The sequence below is a fragment of the Macrobrachium rosenbergii genome, chromosome 22 (genome assembly GCF_040412425.1).
Source record: "Macrobrachium rosenbergii isolate ZJJX-2024 chromosome 22, ASM4041242v1, whole genome shotgun sequence".
Lineage (NCBI taxonomy): Eukaryota > Metazoa > Arthropoda > Malacostraca > Decapoda > Palaemonidae > Macrobrachium > Macrobrachium rosenbergii.
This window is the reverse complement of record NC_089762.1, coordinates 39405891-39423900: the sequence shown is the minus strand read 5'-3', so window position 1 is coordinate 39423900 and position 18010 is coordinate 39405891. Positions and strand designations below refer to the sequence as shown.

The window sequence follows — 18010 nt, the reverse complement described above, 5'->3', positions numbered from 1 at the left end:
TAAATACGCTTGAAGTTTTCCCATTGAGATTCGAGTCAGACTCTCCCTAATTAGTGTAACCAGTTTGTTAATAATTCGTGAAGTCGAGGAACAAGTTCGATTCTTACGGTTTGCTTTTATGCTTTGTGGGTCTGAGGTTTTGTTTATTTTTGGTTTGAAGGTGTAGGGTTTGACAAATGCTGTGCTGTTGGGTTTAATTGGTGAGGGGTTTTGGGCTCGTGTGCGCCTGCGCGTGCTTGTGCTTTAATGTTAAAAGTTAGGTATAGTTAAAATTAACACGTAAATACATCTACGTATCAGTCACTAAGCTCCTGTCTTTTTTTATTGTCGTTCACTGTATGCTTCAAGGATTTTTTTTTATAAACTTACCTTTTATTTTATTTAAAAAATGCCTTCATATCGCATATATGTGGTAATTTGAATTACCAAAACATTTATGTTCAAACTGTTTAGTTTCCAATTAATTTTTCAGTTGGATATTGCCTGTTGGTATAAACAAAATTTGCCCCAAAGGCCCCTCAAATGGCACGCAAATACAATTACAAACAGCAAAAAAAAAAAAAAAAAGTTGGCAGCTCATGCAGCAGACCAGTCTGCCAAATTTTGCCATGAATCATTTAATTTACCGTCTACGATTTAAAAGGAATAAACATAAAATCATTTTTAAATCTGTACATAATTACCTCCTCGGTACCTTACCAACAGATGTCGCTGTGCACCTCGCTCTGAGTTTCCTTCGTAGACATTTACTTTATTTTCCTTGTTCCTTCCAGCCAATCACGACGCGACTTGTGGTATCCTCCGTGTTTGGCAAACTGACGGGAAGGAATGGCTCGGAGTTTTGACAGTTCTTCCTTGAGGTGTTGATATGGGCTAGTGATTTGCTTCAGTTTCCGTTGTTGTTAATATGTGAGTGTTGGTGTATCTTTTATGTATATTTAAACAGTTTGGTATGTTTTCAGGTTGCCATAGGTAGTGTCATGAAGGGGACATTACTGTGAAGTTTTATATGTTCATATCTCCATGATGTGACCTAGATGTTGGGACACCAGTTTTAAAAGCAATAAATCACATTGTGACGTTTTCCCAGTGTAAGGTGCATAGGCCTATGGTACAGTGTTGTGAAGTTATTGTGCTTAATATGAGAAACACAAATATATTGCAAAAAACAATCATATTAACCGTCTGCCGTTATTTTGTTTCCGTATTCAAAGCCGTGGGGCTAGTACAAAAAACTGCATTCATGAGTGTGGCTGGTGGTGAAACTTTACCCTTTTTTGTGTTCTGGTTTCTGTAAGAGGAGGACTTATGCTTTTCAAACGTCAGGTATATGTGCCCAAGGTCAATGGAATGAATCCAATCACTTGATTAGCCAATGTTTTAATTGATAGGCAAGTTAGCCTACATTTTTCATTTATACCCAGCCTAGTTCTGTGAAAATGTCTTAGGTTTAAGGAGTAAATAAATATTATGAGCTTCCATTTTAGAAAAACGTGATAGTAGATTTAGGGTAATATGCAGATGGTCACGATATACTGGTAGGGAGGGGTGTCTGTCATCTCCCTCCCCATCCTGGCCAGGTAAGGCACAGCTTTCTAGGTAAATTAAGCCATGGTAGGTCTGGTTAGGTCGTATGTATTCAGAAATGCCTACTACAGTTTAGTAGCCTAGGCCATCTGCAGCCCTTTGGTAGTTTGTGGGAAGAAGTGGCCCCCCCCACCCCCCATTCAGGTTATGGTGCCCTAGGATAGGTAAGGTTAGGGGAATTAAGCTATGCTACATCCTTGTTGAAATGTCTGTATTATGTGTAGTCACCTCGGCTAGAACAGAACATGGCATCCTAGGTCAGGTTAGGTTAAGGGCGGGTTAGGTGGCGAATTTTTACTTTAAACTTTTTAAGTGCATTCAGGAGCTGTAAATAATAATTTAGTGTTTTAGTGTAGCAGAGTAGTTGATTTATACCGTATGATTGAGGGACCACAACAGGAAACAAGGTTTTCGGGTTGTGGGGATAGTCATTCATCCCAGTAGCAAATTAGCTTTATATCCTATTATTACATGGGACCACAATGGAAAACCAGGAGTTTTGGATGGTGGGGGATAAAAGCGAGTGAAATACAAGGGTGTATTCTAACCTGACCTAACCTAGGACACTAAGTGGTAGGTGCTCATTTCAGTGCTTGGTAGATTACAAGCACATGATATAGAATTATTTTTCTAATATGTGACTGTTCCCAGTCTTAATGTGCGCATACCTTTTGGGATACTAAAATTAAATATCCCCTAAAGTTACCAACAGTTCTGTTTACTTAGTCTGATGTGCCACTAGCTAGATATTAGGGGTAACAGGGATTACTGTGATTAAAACCACAAGACAGAATACAGTTTTTTTAAAAATGCATTGCGTTGGGGTTTTTATCCTTATTAAAATTTACTTACTGTTGTGGGATATTTCAAGTTTTTCTTAACCAAGCAGAATGTGAATGGTGCTCATTATTAAGCAAGCAAATTATTTGATTTCAGAGGGGAACTAGGCTTCTCTGCTGTTCGTCATACATGAGTAATTAAAAGTAATAAAGGTCTTAACAGTGCTTGTGATTTTAGATTGACACAGTCATGGTCTGTGATTTTAGATTGACACAGTCATGGCCTTAACTGGAACTAAGGCAGAATTATGAAGGGTTACTTAATGATAATATGCACAGATACAAGAATTATTCCTATCAAAAGTAAGAAGCATAAATCCATGGAGGGTAATTCTAAGCCCGCTGTCCGCGGTGAGGTAGCCTATGGCAGTTGACGTTTTTCTATAGAACTTGACCTGCTGAACAAGAATTTCAAGTAAAATCTTGTCGGTCGGCTGTAACTAAAGCGTAATAGACCCTCGAAGACTGCACACCGGTACCGTGGGTCCCCTGCACTGGCGCATACAGCTCAAGGGTAAATTACAGTTTAGCTGCAGCCGACGGGCAAAATATTACCCGAAACTCATGCAAAGCAAGCAAAGCAACACTGAAAAAACGTCAGCTGCCACAGGCTACCTCAACTACACACTAACCGTTGCTTGCCATCGGGGCTAAGAAACGTAAACGGTAAACAAATCCGCCATCTTGGGTTACGTAACCACTAGGGAGCCATATGTTCAGCAGGGGAAGGAGAGGTACTGCACAAAAGGTACAAGTTGGTAAAGTGACGTAGGACTGTTATGTAGAAACATGGCGTTAAATGACAGTTACCCAAAAAATAATAACGCTCCTACATGAAAAGCACTAAAACCTAATAACACCAAAACACAGGTGACCTAACTACCTACTAATAAAGAAGATAGTTTAGGAACCTTACCTTAAAGGGGTGGAGGGTACAATTCAGCCGCCGCCTTTACAAACGCGTGGAGCCTCGTCTTCGGGTCATCAAAGTGGATTTTAAAATGGGCTACTGCCAAGTACCGACGAAGTTGTACCCCTCACGGCCGTACCTAGGCGTCGTCTCACGAAGTTCCCTCCACCTCCTCTCAATAGTATTTGTATGCGCACCAGTTACTGGGTCCACAAAGTTCATGGAGTGATTGACGGTTAAGTGCACGTAGCCTTCGTCCTTCAGGCAGTCATAAGCTCTCCAGCAATCAGATACAATAGTTGTCCCCGGTACAATGTAGTCCTTATAACTAAGGTAGCAATTGACACAGGTAAGAGGCAAATTGCACTTGGTTACAGGCTCAGAGGAGCGGGAGGTTCCGGGGGTTACGTCCGTCATCATGCTGGGTTGAAGAGTGAGTGAACTGTGCCGGTGAACTGCACCGGAACAGGGTAGGAAGGATAAAGTTGGGGGTGCTAAAAGTGTATTTCTGCTTTCAGTTTTGGGGTAGCGGAACGGCGCTGCGCGCCTTATCCGCATTTTTTAAAATAATCTGGCAGGCTCGTATGCTCTGGCAAGCGGTAATATTGCGCTGCGCGCGCCAACCACAGGGCTTACAAAATATGTAAAAAAAGGTTTCTGTTAACGTCACTGAGAGAAAGTGGTAGCGAAACGTCCTGCAAGACCCTTCTCCTCCTACCCCATATACATGCTTCAGGTGTCTGCCGACAAATGTAAAGTAATTTTGTAAGTTATTTATGGTAAAATCATGTTGCGAAGAGACGTCAATATATTTGTGAACGGAAAAGTACTGGAAGAACGTTGTAGGCACAAGCTACAACGAATAGGAAACGGTTATAAAACAGTTGAGCAAAAGGAATACATGTAACTGAGTTTATGTATCCCCCAAATTCTCCACCTGGGTGAAACGTAATGTTGGGGTAACGTTGCAACGTGATTGGTTGGGTACAGCCACCCGCCAAAAACCCACCAACTACTCTCTCAGTTGGAGGCATTGGATGAACCGAAAGCTCCCCTGTAAGACCGCGCATGCGTGACATGGCCTGGAATCCGCAGTAGTAGTGGTATGTGAAAAGTGCCTTTGTAACGGCTCGCACTGTCCATTTATTCCCCTTATTTTTACGCTTGTTTTTCGTGTTCCAAATGACATATATAACTGGAAATACAACAATAAATTGCCCAAACCTTTTCCCAAGTTATTTACCCCACCCAGAACCCCGGATTCCCAACGGGTTCCTCACCGTGAGCTATTCTCGAAAGTGTTTTTACCCACCCAGGACCCAGATTCCCAACCGGTCCCCCTACCGTTGGCTACAGTTCTAAGGTAATTTACAGCTTAATTACAGCCGAGCGACAAAATATTACTTTAAATTCTTGTTCAGCAAGTAAAGTTCTATAGAAAAATGTCAACTGCCATAACCTAGCCCACCGCGGACAGCCGGCTTAGATCTACCCCATGGAGCAGTTGACTATCAAGTAAACATAGTTTTATAACTGCTCTGAAACTTGGAGTTGATTTAGCTGGATGAATATCATGATCATCATGGGTGACTAGGTTTAAACAAATCGAATTTGGTTAAGCAGTATTGGCTTAGATATTACCAAGTTATTTTGAGCTATGTGGATAACAGACCAGAGACAGTGTATTTCAGCACTACAGTACCATGAGAGTAACCAGCTTAGTAAAGGTGTCCCCATTCAGGTTATGGTGGCCTAGGATAGGTTAGGTTAGGGGAATTTAGGCTAGGCTAAATCCTTGTTGAAATGTCTCATGATCTGGTTTTAAGTAGGCTGTGTTATCAAGTGTAGTCACCCCAGCTAGGTCAGAACATGGCATCCTAGGTCAGGTTAGGTTGAGGGAAGGTTAGGTGGCAGATTTTTACTTGAAAGTGTATTCAGGAGCTGTAAACAAGAATTTTGTGTTTTAGAGTAGCAGAATAGTAGATTTATACCCTATGATTGAGGGACCACAATAGGAAACATGGTTTTAGGGTTGTGGGGATAGTCATTCATCCCAGCAGCTGATTAGTAGCTTTGTATCCTATTATTACAGTGGACTGCAATTTAAAACCAGGGTTTTTGGATGGTGGGGGATAAAAGTGAGTGAAATGCAAGGGTGTATTCTAACCTGACCTAACCTAGGGCATTAAGTGGTAGGTGCTCATTTCAGTGCTTAGTAGATTACTAGCACAATATATAGTTTTCTAATATGTGACTGTTCCCCGTCTTAATGTGCTCTTACCTTTTGGGATACTAATATTAAATATCCTCTAAAGTTTCCAACAGTTTTGTTTACTCAGTTTGTTGTGCCACTGACTAGATGTTGTGGTTAATAGGGATTACTGTGATTAAAACTACAAGATGGAATACAGTTTTTTAAATGCCTTGCCATAGGGTTTTTATCCTTATTAAAATTAATTTACTGTGATGGGATTTCTCAAGTTTCTGTTAACCAAGGTGAATGTGAATGGTACTCACTATTTAGCAAGCAAATAATTTTATTTCAGTGGGGAACCAGGCTTCTCTGCTGTTGGTCATTCATGAGTAATTAAAAGGTAATACAGGTCTTAATAGTGCTTGTGATTTTGACAGATCATGGCCTCCATTCGAACTAAGGCATAACTTCAGTATTGACTAAATTTAAGTTTTAATTGTGGATGAATTATGAAGGGTTGCATAATGGTTTTATGCACAAATATGAGAATTATCCTGTCAAAAGTGACACACTGTATATCCATGGAGCAATGGACTATCAACAAAGTTTGTTTTATAACTACTATGGCAATCTTTTCTTGGAATTACGTTGCCTCCATGGGTGACTAGGTTTTTAAAACAAATGGATGAATTTGGTTAAGCAATATAGACTTAAATGTTACTAGGTCATTTTGATCTGTGTGAATAACAGACCACAGGCAGCGTATTGCAGCATTGCCTCTAGAACAACCAGACATACAAAGGTGTCCATTCAGTGCAGATGTTCCCAGAAAGGTGTTAAGCCACAGTTAAGGGTGTACAGTATTGAGAACCACTATAATCCCAGACTCAGGCAGTTTGATTCAAGTTGCTCTCCCTTATGGTCTGTGAAAAAGGAGATGCATTTTTGGTTTGGCGTTTTCATTATTAGGCTATACTGTATTGCATACTTGTATAACCACTCCAGTGATAGCTTTTAGCACAGCTTGTAGTTTTTGAGGTACTGAATAATTCCACTTAAACAAAAGCTCAGCCATATTGGAGTACATATTTGTAATGAAAACAGATGGCATCAGTCTTTCAACATCTGTACTGTAAAGTACAATGAGTTCGATCTGTACAGTATTTGTAAGTGGCATGGGTCTTATCAGTGTCAAAATTGTGGGCTGTTAATAGTGCGGATATTTTTTTTTCGTGTTTGATTCCATAAGAAGCATTCTTGTGTCCATATTTTTAGTTTTCAGTTAAAACTCCTGGTTTGTAATGGATCCTGCAAGGATCTTCTTTCCTCACTTTCACTTCATTGATGAGCTAAGCCTGGTTATTTTGATAAGGATGTGGTGTATATCAACAGGGACCTGTATCAGATTGAAAATTTTAATTGCAGACATTAGGTACTCTTTATAATTATCAAATTTTTAAGGGTCTGTAACTTAGAACACACGTTCCACATAATTAGGGTTGACAGTTATGTAGCCTAAGACTTGAATAAATTGAAGTTTAAAATTCGTTTGAACTAATGAAAATTAGAGCGTTTTCACTGATTTCAGGGAAGGATAACCTTCAGATGCAGTAAAAGTCTTTAATTAAAGCAAATGGGTACTATTAAGGCGAAAACTGTATAGAGCTTGCATGGTAACTGGTATTTTTCCTGGAATTTAACGTTTAAAAGTTTATTAAGAGTTGAATTTGACATTCTAACATTTAAATTGTTTCAGATGTAGGGGTAGTACTTAACGGCAAATTTACTCTAAACACGTGTACGATGGCAGACACCATGATGAAGTGAATTACTGATGCTGCAGAGCTTGGATGCTGCTGGATATATGGCATTGCGTAGTTCCTCTGGTATTTACTTCCAACAAGTTACAGGTAATATACCGAAGAAAATTTAGAAATTTATCCACAATAGTACCTAAAATAACTTCAAAAGAACCTTGGTTAAATTCACACTGTATTTAGTGTTAGGACATGAATACCCATATGGAAGATGCTGCTAAAATGGCTTTATTAAATGTTAATGCTTGTTTTTTGCTTGCAATTATTGTTGTGTAGGACTAATCAAAACCCTTCTGCTTATTCCAACAGTTTTCAACACTTTGTATTCCTTGGTTTCTGGAGATCCTGCTGCCTTTGTAATAACTCTGCATTTCTTGAAATCTGATCTTATGATGCATAATTCTAATCGGAGTAAGGAGGCAAAGGTCAAGTTAAAATGAGATTCTTGCAGTTATTAAGGTGAGTTCTACTTCTGATATATCTTGATCTACAGAGAATATATTGGGAAGGTCTTATGGCATAATTATGAGGTCCACATTAATAATAGTTAACAAATAAGTTCTTCACTTTTATACATCACTATTGATGTTTCTCCAATGCCCAGTTGATTGCCAGTAGTCTCTTTATCCCTAAAGAAAGCCCTTAGAGAATGATTCCTTATGATATCAAAGTAAAGTCTGTGTTTTGAGTTCACATCTGTTTAATTTTTATTAGAATGTTTACATTTTCTATTCTCAAATCATTGTATGTAATAGTTTCTAAAGTCTTATTTGAAACATTTACTTGATAATACCTGAGAGGTGCACTTTTTAATCCCACTACGATGCCTGATCAATTTAAACTTGATTTCCTTGTTGCAAGACGTGTTAAAAAGGAAATGTACTGAACTTGGCATACTTTGAAAGAATTTTTAAAATTTCTGTAAGTTTCATTGGGATCTAACCTGGCATGAGATAGCTAATTATTAAAACTTCTGTAAGTTTCATTGTGATCTAACCTGGCATGAGATGGCTAGTTACTGTGCTTTGTCGCTGCTGATGTGACTTCTCATATGAGTATTGAGCATAATAAGTCGTGGATTTGTGGTAAAATGGCCTATAAAAGCATACTCTATATTAACATCTTTCATGCTTAGTTCCAGTCTTATCCAACAACAGATATGCATACTTTACCCATTGTTTAAGTAGCTATAGCATAAAGACCAATTTGGTTGTTTCTCATGTATGTTGTGTCGTGGCAACTACCAATGTTAGTGGTACAACTGGAGTATTGCCCTTTCAATCATGAAGTTTGGTTTCTGGCCCTTATACGTTGTATTGTGGTTGCTGGAAGACTAATTCTGTTCTGGTAGAAAGTTGAATTGGTACACTTGCTGCAGGGTCATGAAAAGTCAAAACGAAGTGGAGTTGTGGTAGTCTATTGCCCATACTGTAAATATTCTTTTGCAAAGATTTCTCAAAGTTGTTATATGCACAGTGCCATCTTTTTTCAGCCTGTCAAATGAGATGCATATCGCTCTCTTGCACTGCTGTTTTGGTGTTTACTTGAGGTTATGAGGTAAGATCTTTGAGTTACGAACCTCGATACCTGTGGAGGGTTTAAAGTGTCTTGCTGCCCATCTTCATTGAGTCCCTCTGTAGCTGAGCTGCTGATATATAGTACCTTGTCATACGGTCAAAATTTGTTGGGCTTCTAACCTCAAAGTTTTGTAAAGTTTCACATTCTTTTGAACTGGTTTGCCATAATGTTGCACTAGGCAATGAAATGTACTGGCGAAATTCATCAAATCATGTCTTTAGTGTGGTTTTCTGGATTTACTGTAAGTAACTTGCAGACCTGGCATAGTTCTCATTTTTCCACTCCAGAATCAGATTTTTGTAGTTGGTCCTATAAATTTAGGGGGACTAGTTATTCATCCTACAACAATCATTCAGTTTTGATTACTGGTTTTTCCTTATATTTATGGTGCCTGTTACTTATCCCTAAAGAAGTTTTGTAGCACTAAGGTCGCTTTAAGCCATATTTGACAAGAGCACTCATACACAGGGTCAGTGAATTATTTTGGTTAAGAATTAACATTTTAGCAAAGTACATATTTTATCACTGCTTGCTATTGTGACAAACTTTAACCTAACACTACTCCTGTTTCTGTAGAGTTAAAAGGCGAACACCTCTAACTTTTGATAGTGAACTGAAGCTGCAGTATTTGGAACAAAACCCACTTTATATCAGGCGAGATTCTTCAGTGACAGTTGGACTCTGCTGTTTTAGTAAGGATTTTGTCCACATTAAGCTAAGCATAATAATGTATAATTTTGGTTTTAAAGGTTTTCTGAACTGTTTTAGTAAGGATTTTGTCCACATTAAGCTAAGCAGCATAATGTATAAAATTTTGCTTTTAAAGGTTTTCTAATAATAGCCTAAGATACAGAGATTGTTAGTGAACTTGTTCTTATCACTGATAAGTAGCAGTTTCTCTAAATTGGATGTCTTTCCTAGTGACATTTACATTGAATCTTAAGATTTACATTTTCGTTACCAAATTAGAAAGGAGAGCGTTTAAGATTTAGTAGTCAGATGCCTGTCGTGTATGGGTTCTTCTGTTAAACGTTTGAAAAATATTTAATAGAAATTCATTGGTGAACTACAGTATATTAAAACTTTACTTCACTAACTGATTGTGAGCAAGATTCTAGTTAGAATTTGTTATCTTACGTTTTGTAAAAGGTACTTAGTAAGGGAGTTTCAGGAAATTTTATTTGTTTTTACAGGTCGCAGGTTAAACGGCCAAATCCACAGAGGAGGCCGGAGAATGACGTACACAATGCAAGCGAATGTTTAATTTTCTCTAAATGGAGTAAGAAATTGGGTAAGTGAAAAAGTCTTTAGTGAAAGATTTTAAAAAGATAGGGTAAGATAAGATTTTATATGTAAATAATAAGCCCAAGAGCTGCAAGTATAGATTTTGTATCTTAAGGATAATCGATAAATGTTTGATCATTGTACTGCTACAACTCATATATATATATCCATCCGTATGCGAAATGTTCAGAGTTTTTGTGCTTTTGTAGTAGTTTAATTTGTATAGATTCCTAAATTTTCATAATTTTAAATTTTTTACCGCAAACTATTTTCCGGGGAGTTATTAAATTCGATATTTTTTTCCAGGAATGGGTTGATGGCTTATTTTACTGGTGGTTGTAAATGGCGGCAATGAACGGCTTATGGAGAGTCTCCTAGAACTGAGAAAAACTCATTCAAGAAACCGGGAATTGAAAAGAGAAAAACCAACCAAACCATGAATATACTTCATGTTAAATTTGCAAGGCGAAGAAATTATATACAAGAACTGAGAAGAACTCATTCAAGAAACCAGGCATTGAGAAAAGCAGAAAGTAACCAACCAAGAACACACTCATTCAAGAAACCAGGAATCGAGAAATCACTAGAGGCCAACCAAACCATAAACAAAAAAGGTTATATTATATAAACATTTGATTTCCATTTATCGTAAATATAGTAAATATGGAGTAAATAAACTTATAACTGCTGCATTTAAATTTTATTTAGTATTCTCTCCTCCAGCCGCTTAATATTTTACACACAGATCAGCACTCAGGGTTCCTGTGTTAATCACCTCCACACGCAGGTCTTCTTTATATACTTATATATACTCTCTCCCTTCGATCGTGTTGCTTTGGAGGTCAGGCGTTCAACCATGCTCATCTTTTTCTCCAAACAATGTTTACTGCAGAACTGTTCACGTAGTTAAACTCTGTGAGAAGTATTCTTAGTCTCCCAACGTCACCACACCTGCAGAAGAAAAAAAAATGTATCAAGAAAAGTAACATGCGTACATAATAGTATACCCAGAACATTCAGAAAATTTAAATGCTTAGAGAACTAAGCATCACTTTACAGAAAGTTAGCAAAACCTCGTGACGTTTTAAGCTAGTATGACAACTTGTTTCACTTGAATAGAAAGAACTCACATACTCTGAACATCACAACAGCATAACGTTTTAAGCTAGTATGGCAATTTTATTACAACTTTCACCTATATGGCAATTTTATTACAACTTTCACCTATATGGCAATTTTATTACAACTTTCACCTATATAGAATTTTTAGTCAAGTCTCAAATTTGCTCTGAACATCTCAACAGCATAATGACGTTTTAAGCTAACATGGAAACTTAATTACGATCTTACACATTTCACCCATTATGTATTTCATACCCTGTTTCACAGTTCATATTCAGTGCAATCTTCCGCACGCCTTCAGCTGAAGACATGCCTTGGAAATAAATGATTTACCCGAGTAACTCATTAAGATCTATTCAAAGCGTTACTACTGCACTGTTATGTAGACAAACTTTGCAGTTCAGCAAGCCACAAATTCATTTCCGCTGAAATGCATACCACACCACAAGATTACCCAAGCTACAGCATAATCACTACATCAGGCTTGTGCCGATATTAAACTACATAAAGCTTCCCAAAATACTTACAAGAACGTTTATTGTTTATTCTCTATCCAGTGACCTGTTGGAAACCTCTTAATGTATGCCATATAACGACTGGTTCAAGCAAGAGGTTCTGCATCCCTATTTCGACTGTTGAGGTATGAGCCTAGCAAGTCTATAGCGAGGCCAAGGTCACTTCTCCGAAGCTAGCACCTGAAACAGAAAATTAGTTTCTGCTAGTGTTTCAAGATGCAAACTACTTGCTGTTTAAATAGTTTGTCGATATCCTAAGTTTAACTGACATGGGTGAAGCATCACTGACAAAGCCAAAAAATATACTTAAGCTTTGAAAATCCTGTTAATGAATTAGCACTATCTTGAACGTAGAAGTGCAGCACAGCTAATATTTGCATGGTCACTTCCTGACTATGTCCATACTAAAAAATATTATCTAAGGAATAATTTGCTGTTTACCTAGCATTTAAATTGAGAAAAACTTACCCAATACTAAAATAGAGTAAAATAGAGTAAAGGGCGAAATTTTAACGAGAAAAACTAACAGTACATACTACTCTCCAACATACGGGGATCAAAGCATGGAACGTTAAGTACTTGGAATCATGGGGGTGAAGCACCTGAAATCGTGTGGGTTGAGTTAAGCACTCGGAATCATCTGGGTGGGCTAAGAACTCGCACTTGCAATCATGTGGGGTTTTAAGCACCTTGAATCATGGGGTGGGTTTTTAAGCACCTTGAATCATGGGGTGGGTTTTTAAGCACCTTGAATCATGGGGTGGGTTTTTAAGCACCTTGAATCATGGGGTGGGGTTTTAAGCACCTTGCATCATGGGGTGGGGTTTTAAGCACCTTGAATCATGGGGTGGGGTTTTAAGCACCTTGAATCATGGGGTGGGGTTTAAGCACTTGGAATCATGGGGGTTGCTAAGCACTTGGAATCATGGGGGTTGCTAAGCACTTGGAATCATGGGGGTTGCTAAGCACTTGGAATCATGGGGGTGCTAAGCACTTGAATCATGGGGTACTAAGCACTTGAATCATGGGGTGCTGGAGCACTTGGAATCATGGGGGTTGCTAAGCACTTGAATCATGGGGTGCTAAGCACTTGGAATCATGGGGGTGCTAAGCACTTGGAATCATGGGGGCGCTAAGCACTTGAATCATGGGGGCGTTAAGCACTTAGAATCATGGGGGGCGTTAAGCACTTGGAATCATGGGGGCGCTAAGCATTTGGAATCATGGGGGGTTAAGCAGTCCACATACAAAAAATAGGACAGACTGAAGAATAATGGGCCGACCCTCTATCCACGTCAGTTTATTTACCTTAATATTTGATGTATTTAGTCCAGTAAATCAATTTTTCCCCACTTATTACTCACGAGACTAAAATACGTACTTTCGATCCACCTAAAATTAAGCTCTTATGTTTGAGTAATTATTGCTTACCTGCTGTAAAATTAAATGACCTATATGTCTGTATACTTTCCGAAATTATCTACCACGTTCCTTTGAGTTACGAGCTGTTCTAAGAGCAACAACATGGACTGGCATAAGGCCGTCCTGATCTAACACGAACAGCTGCATTGCATTCAGGATAAAACTGTCACCTCCTACCGTCAGCCAATGAAGTCCGATACCTAATGCACAAAAATCGGGCATTATACCCCCCATTATCTTGCCCAAATTACAAGTACTTTAACGCAAATGTATGATCAACATTTAAAATATCACTGCAGTTAACTAAGGGGACACTAGTTCGAGAACAAACTCAATATTTCCTGTGCCATGGATTATCACTTATGATAGTGCAATTGCTTTATACTAAAGGGGAAAGTCAGCTTCTTACACTAGTCAACTGGTTAACTTCAAATACAACCTCAATATTGAGATATGCAAATCTGAAGACATCAAATTACGTTTATAATTCTCCAGTATTAGCCAGCAGTGCACTAACTCTCATCTAGTATTATTAGTAATAAAGCGATCTACATTAAAATTCCGGATGAAAATTTTACAACACTACATTTAATAGAGGCAGAATCTATGCACAGGTTAACCCACCAACAAACTTCGAATTTATTCGGCGAGCAACATTATACCTTACTTTCATGGACACGAATCCTCATACCATTTACACAGAACACAGATTATTTGAAACCTTTACTAAGAATCACTACAGCAATATCCTCTAATTTGATTTTGGAAACCAACAGTCAAACCACGAAACGCTTACCTTCATATATAATCATGAGGACAGATATTTTGAGCACACACCACCACGGTACTTAACATACAAAATGACCGCAACCCTTCACGTCAGCTCGGTAGTCAGCTGGGCAAAGACCCGTTCCGAAGCTTCAGCCAATCACAGACGTCCGTGTCATTCTTTTCGAGCAAAGGCGAAGAAAACGGCCTCTTATTGGTTAAGACGACAAATAAGGACCTACAAAGGCACAGAAACTTCTAAGTATTACGTAAGACAAGCAACACTGCCATCTGTTGGTAGAGAGAAATCTCTCTCTCTCTCTCTCTCTCTCTCTCTCTCTCTCTCTCTCTCTCTAGTAAGATATTTGACTTAAAAATAATTTTACAAAGCATGGCAAGTACATATTTACCTTACTGCATAACAAAATTCACTCCACTCCGATATTTCACAAAAAGAATATCAAGTTGGCTGGTAACTGGTTGCCAGCTATTACTATTTCCAGTTCACATTTCTAGTTAGGGCCTTTTATACATGTTACAATTTACCAAATATAAAGGACAGTTGCTATGGCCATTTAAATAAATCTGGAATTCGGTTAACTTGTAAAGAGGAGATGCTTATGAATTATGGTGGAATCAGAATAACCACGGATAAAAGCAAGACTCGATATCAGAGAGTGGATGGTCTCGTGTAAATTGATATATATATATATATATATATATATATATATATATATATATATATATATATATATATATATATATATATATATATATATATATATATATATATATATATATTTTACAACTTATTCATGAATTTAATGAACTGCAACCCTCTCATTTCAACACGAGAGAAATGTTTATACCACTTTAAGGGTAATCTGTAATTTAGACATGAGTTCTATATCATGTTTTTTTAAGACGTACCTGTCCTTGTAGGAAAAATGCGTACATGGATAACCAATGACCGGATTTAAACATCGTAACGAAAATATGTATTAAAGTTACTAACGTTACAAGAGTGGAGTTGGTACCTCAGAGAAAAAACAGGATTGTTATTTATACGGTGGAGAAGAGATCTTGGCCAGCGAATGGTTCTGTTTTGGGGAAACTCCTAAACCGGCTTTCTTTTCCTTCTCGGCTGTTCTAACTGGAAGTGAAATTCAGCTCTGGAAGACACTTGACATTTTTACACTCAATGATACTAAAGAGGTCGCTTTTATATCAATGAAATATGAAGGAAGGCCTGGCAGCTCGTAATTATGGTTATGAAAATGGCGATGTTTAATAAAATATATTAAAATTTACTACCAAGTTCATAATTTAATCGATACCTCGGTATATTTTATCTTCATTTAGTATGGAAGTTGCATGAAAACTTTATTCCACAAATAATTCAACATTATTTGCTTTAAATATATGTCTTAATTCTCGCTTAAAATGAGTGTGGATATTTTCACTCAATTGGTTCATAAACAGCAGTTTGGGGGAGGGACAGATAACTAGTTAAAAGAGCGTAAAAGTCTCCTGAATATTAAATGAATATAAGATTGATCAACAGTACTTAATTCATTCTTACAACTTTCAGTAAGCCACCACAGAGATTATATAGTCCTCAGTATATACTTTATAAATATTGAAGAGTCCGTCTTTAGGACCAAGAGTTTGAGATTGCCCTCAAGCAGAAAACCCGAGGATTTCCATTACAGAAGTAACGACCAATAGGTTGTTACATGAATGATATGCTTAGAAAACACGTCAAAGTTTTATTCAGCTACTTACAGTGATAATGACGGTAATACACACTATTTAAACAAATGTCTGTGGAACACATGAAGGAAGTTAATTGTTCTGATGCTAAAACGTAAGCATTAGGAAGTATAATTGTAAGATGGAAACACCCCCTTTACACATTGCGTATTGGTAGCAGACACAAAATCCATTACGATTGTAAAATATTTCTCCCTCCTACCAAATTCTACTGGTGACAAACAAATGCACAAGAGGTACATGATTTTATACTTCGTATACATAAAAACACAACTGTATACCGAATATGTCACACAACGTTTATTAAACCTAAGCAGTCCCATATTCTTCCCACTCAAAATTGATGCAAGATAAAATGATTTAAAAACAATCTATATTTCTGCAAAAAGCTGCTTACTATTGTACTAAAAATGCTTATAAATTCACAAATTCGTGTGGATGATTTACAAATTTTCAGATGCAGTCTTTATAACAGTAAATATTCTTGATACAAAAAAATATCAACATTAAATGATGCAAAAAATGTGGATTTAACATGACATCATGTTTTCCTTCAAATCAAATGAATACTATTAACTTTCGGAAATCAAAGCGAATACGAAGTTAACAAAATGTTACCGCAACTACTTTCCTGTATAATACTGAGTATTCCTAATATATGAAAACATTAATCATAACATTTATAACTTCATCCTGCCAATGACTACAGGTGATGCTACAGTGATACAGGTAATACTACAGTGTGAAGGAGGAACAAGATTTTACAAAGTTTTGTATTGCTGAAAAAATTCTGTACAACATTAAGCATTCATAATGCACAAATACTTTGTCAGCATAGCCTTACATAACTGTACTGCTCCCATCTATCGTAAAGTATTGATAATGCTACAAAAGCATAGTAAATGCATGATTTTGAAGAGATATACTAGCTAAAATTATTCCTGTGAAATACAAGATATCCACATAGCAAATATACATGTTCATCACAGCCTAATAACATTAATTTCTTTCCTGATACCAAAAATACTCTGAACTGTTGTCTTTACTATTAAGCTGCTGTTGAGAATAATTAGGATAGATGATAACCACATGCTGAATTGATGTTAAGAATGAAAATGTTGAAAACTTTGAAGTTTTACTGAACACATCACAGTAGTATGCTGCAATTAAGAAAAGAAGATGCAGTAAGTATTATTGTAATATATGAAATTAATTACATATGAAATAATCATTGGAAAAATCAAAACCAACAGTGACCAATACAATATTTAGGCATTGTAAATAATATCATATAACTGAAAATAGTTCTTTATAACATTTAACATTTATAATACAACAAACCTATCATTACTGCTCTCTCTCTCTCTCTCTCTCTCTCTCTCTCTCTCTCTCTCTCTCTCTCTCTCTCTCTCTCTCTTCAAAGGACTCTGTAGTCACTGTAAAAGGAAACTGCTCAACGAAAATAATATGACAATTGAATGATTGCCTTGTTTTAGATATTTACGTATATAGCATGGCCAGCTATCCATTACAAGATGCATTCAGCATATATAAAACTAAGGTCCTAACAAATAAGTGTATGTTGTATGTATGTATGAGGGCCAAACACACTCACCTAATTAATGGGAGGGTCTGAGTACAAATCCTGGGCAAGTAGACCATACTGTATTGATAACCACTGAATGAATTATGTAACTGGCAGATAGTCGACTGAGCGCTCACTGCAGTCATGTTTGGGTTGAATAATGGCTTAAACTCACAACTTCATAGCCAGATACTAGCTTAGGTTAAAAGGAATCTATGTATGTTCATATATATATAAATTTATATATATATATATATATATATATATATATATATATATATATATATATGTATATGTATATGTATATATATATATATATATATATATATATATATATATATATATATATATATATATATATATATATATATATATATATATATATATAAAGTTCCGTAGTTTGAACACACTAGTAACTACTGCAGATTTTATAATAATAATAATAATAATAATAATAATAATAATAATAATAATAATAATAATAATAATGATAATAATAATAATAATAATATTCCATACACAAACACACACGCGTGGACGCTATCACAAAAGCAATTGCAAGCAATTCGTCCCCAGAAATCTCCTCATCGGATCTCGAAGGGGTGTGGGGGTGGGG

The 18010-nt window shown here is 36.9% G+C and overlaps 3 long non-coding RNA genes across 3 annotated transcripts in view; 1 reads left to right on the top strand and 2 right to left on the bottom strand.

Annotated features, from left to right (window-relative positions):
- Nucleotides 1–752: 752 nt before the first annotated feature.
- Nucleotides 753–10899, top strand: LOC136850394 (uncharacterized). The gene is made up of 5 exons (XR_010856619.1): nucleotides 753–909; nucleotides 7287–7440; nucleotides 7657–7806; nucleotides 10119–10216; nucleotides 10516–10899. It is a non-coding gene; the product is annotated as an uncharacterized lncRNA (long non-coding RNA).
- LOC136850395 (uncharacterized) lies at nucleotides 10889–14202 on the bottom strand. Its single transcript, XR_010856620.1, has 3 exons — nucleotides 14065–14202; nucleotides 11859–12026; nucleotides 10889–11160 (listed from the first exon to the last, which is right to left on the bottom strand). It is a non-coding gene; the product is annotated as an uncharacterized lncRNA (long non-coding RNA).
- Nucleotides 14203–16830: 2628 nt separating this feature from the next.
- The window catches only part of LOC136850775 (uncharacterized), a 304908-nt gene continuing 303728 nt past the window's right edge, over nucleotides 16831–18010 (bottom strand). The window contains exon 3 of the long non-coding RNA XR_010856741.1: nucleotides 16831–16969. This is a non-coding gene — a long non-coding RNA (uncharacterized lncRNA). The remainder of the gene's footprint in view (nucleotides 16970–18010) is intronic.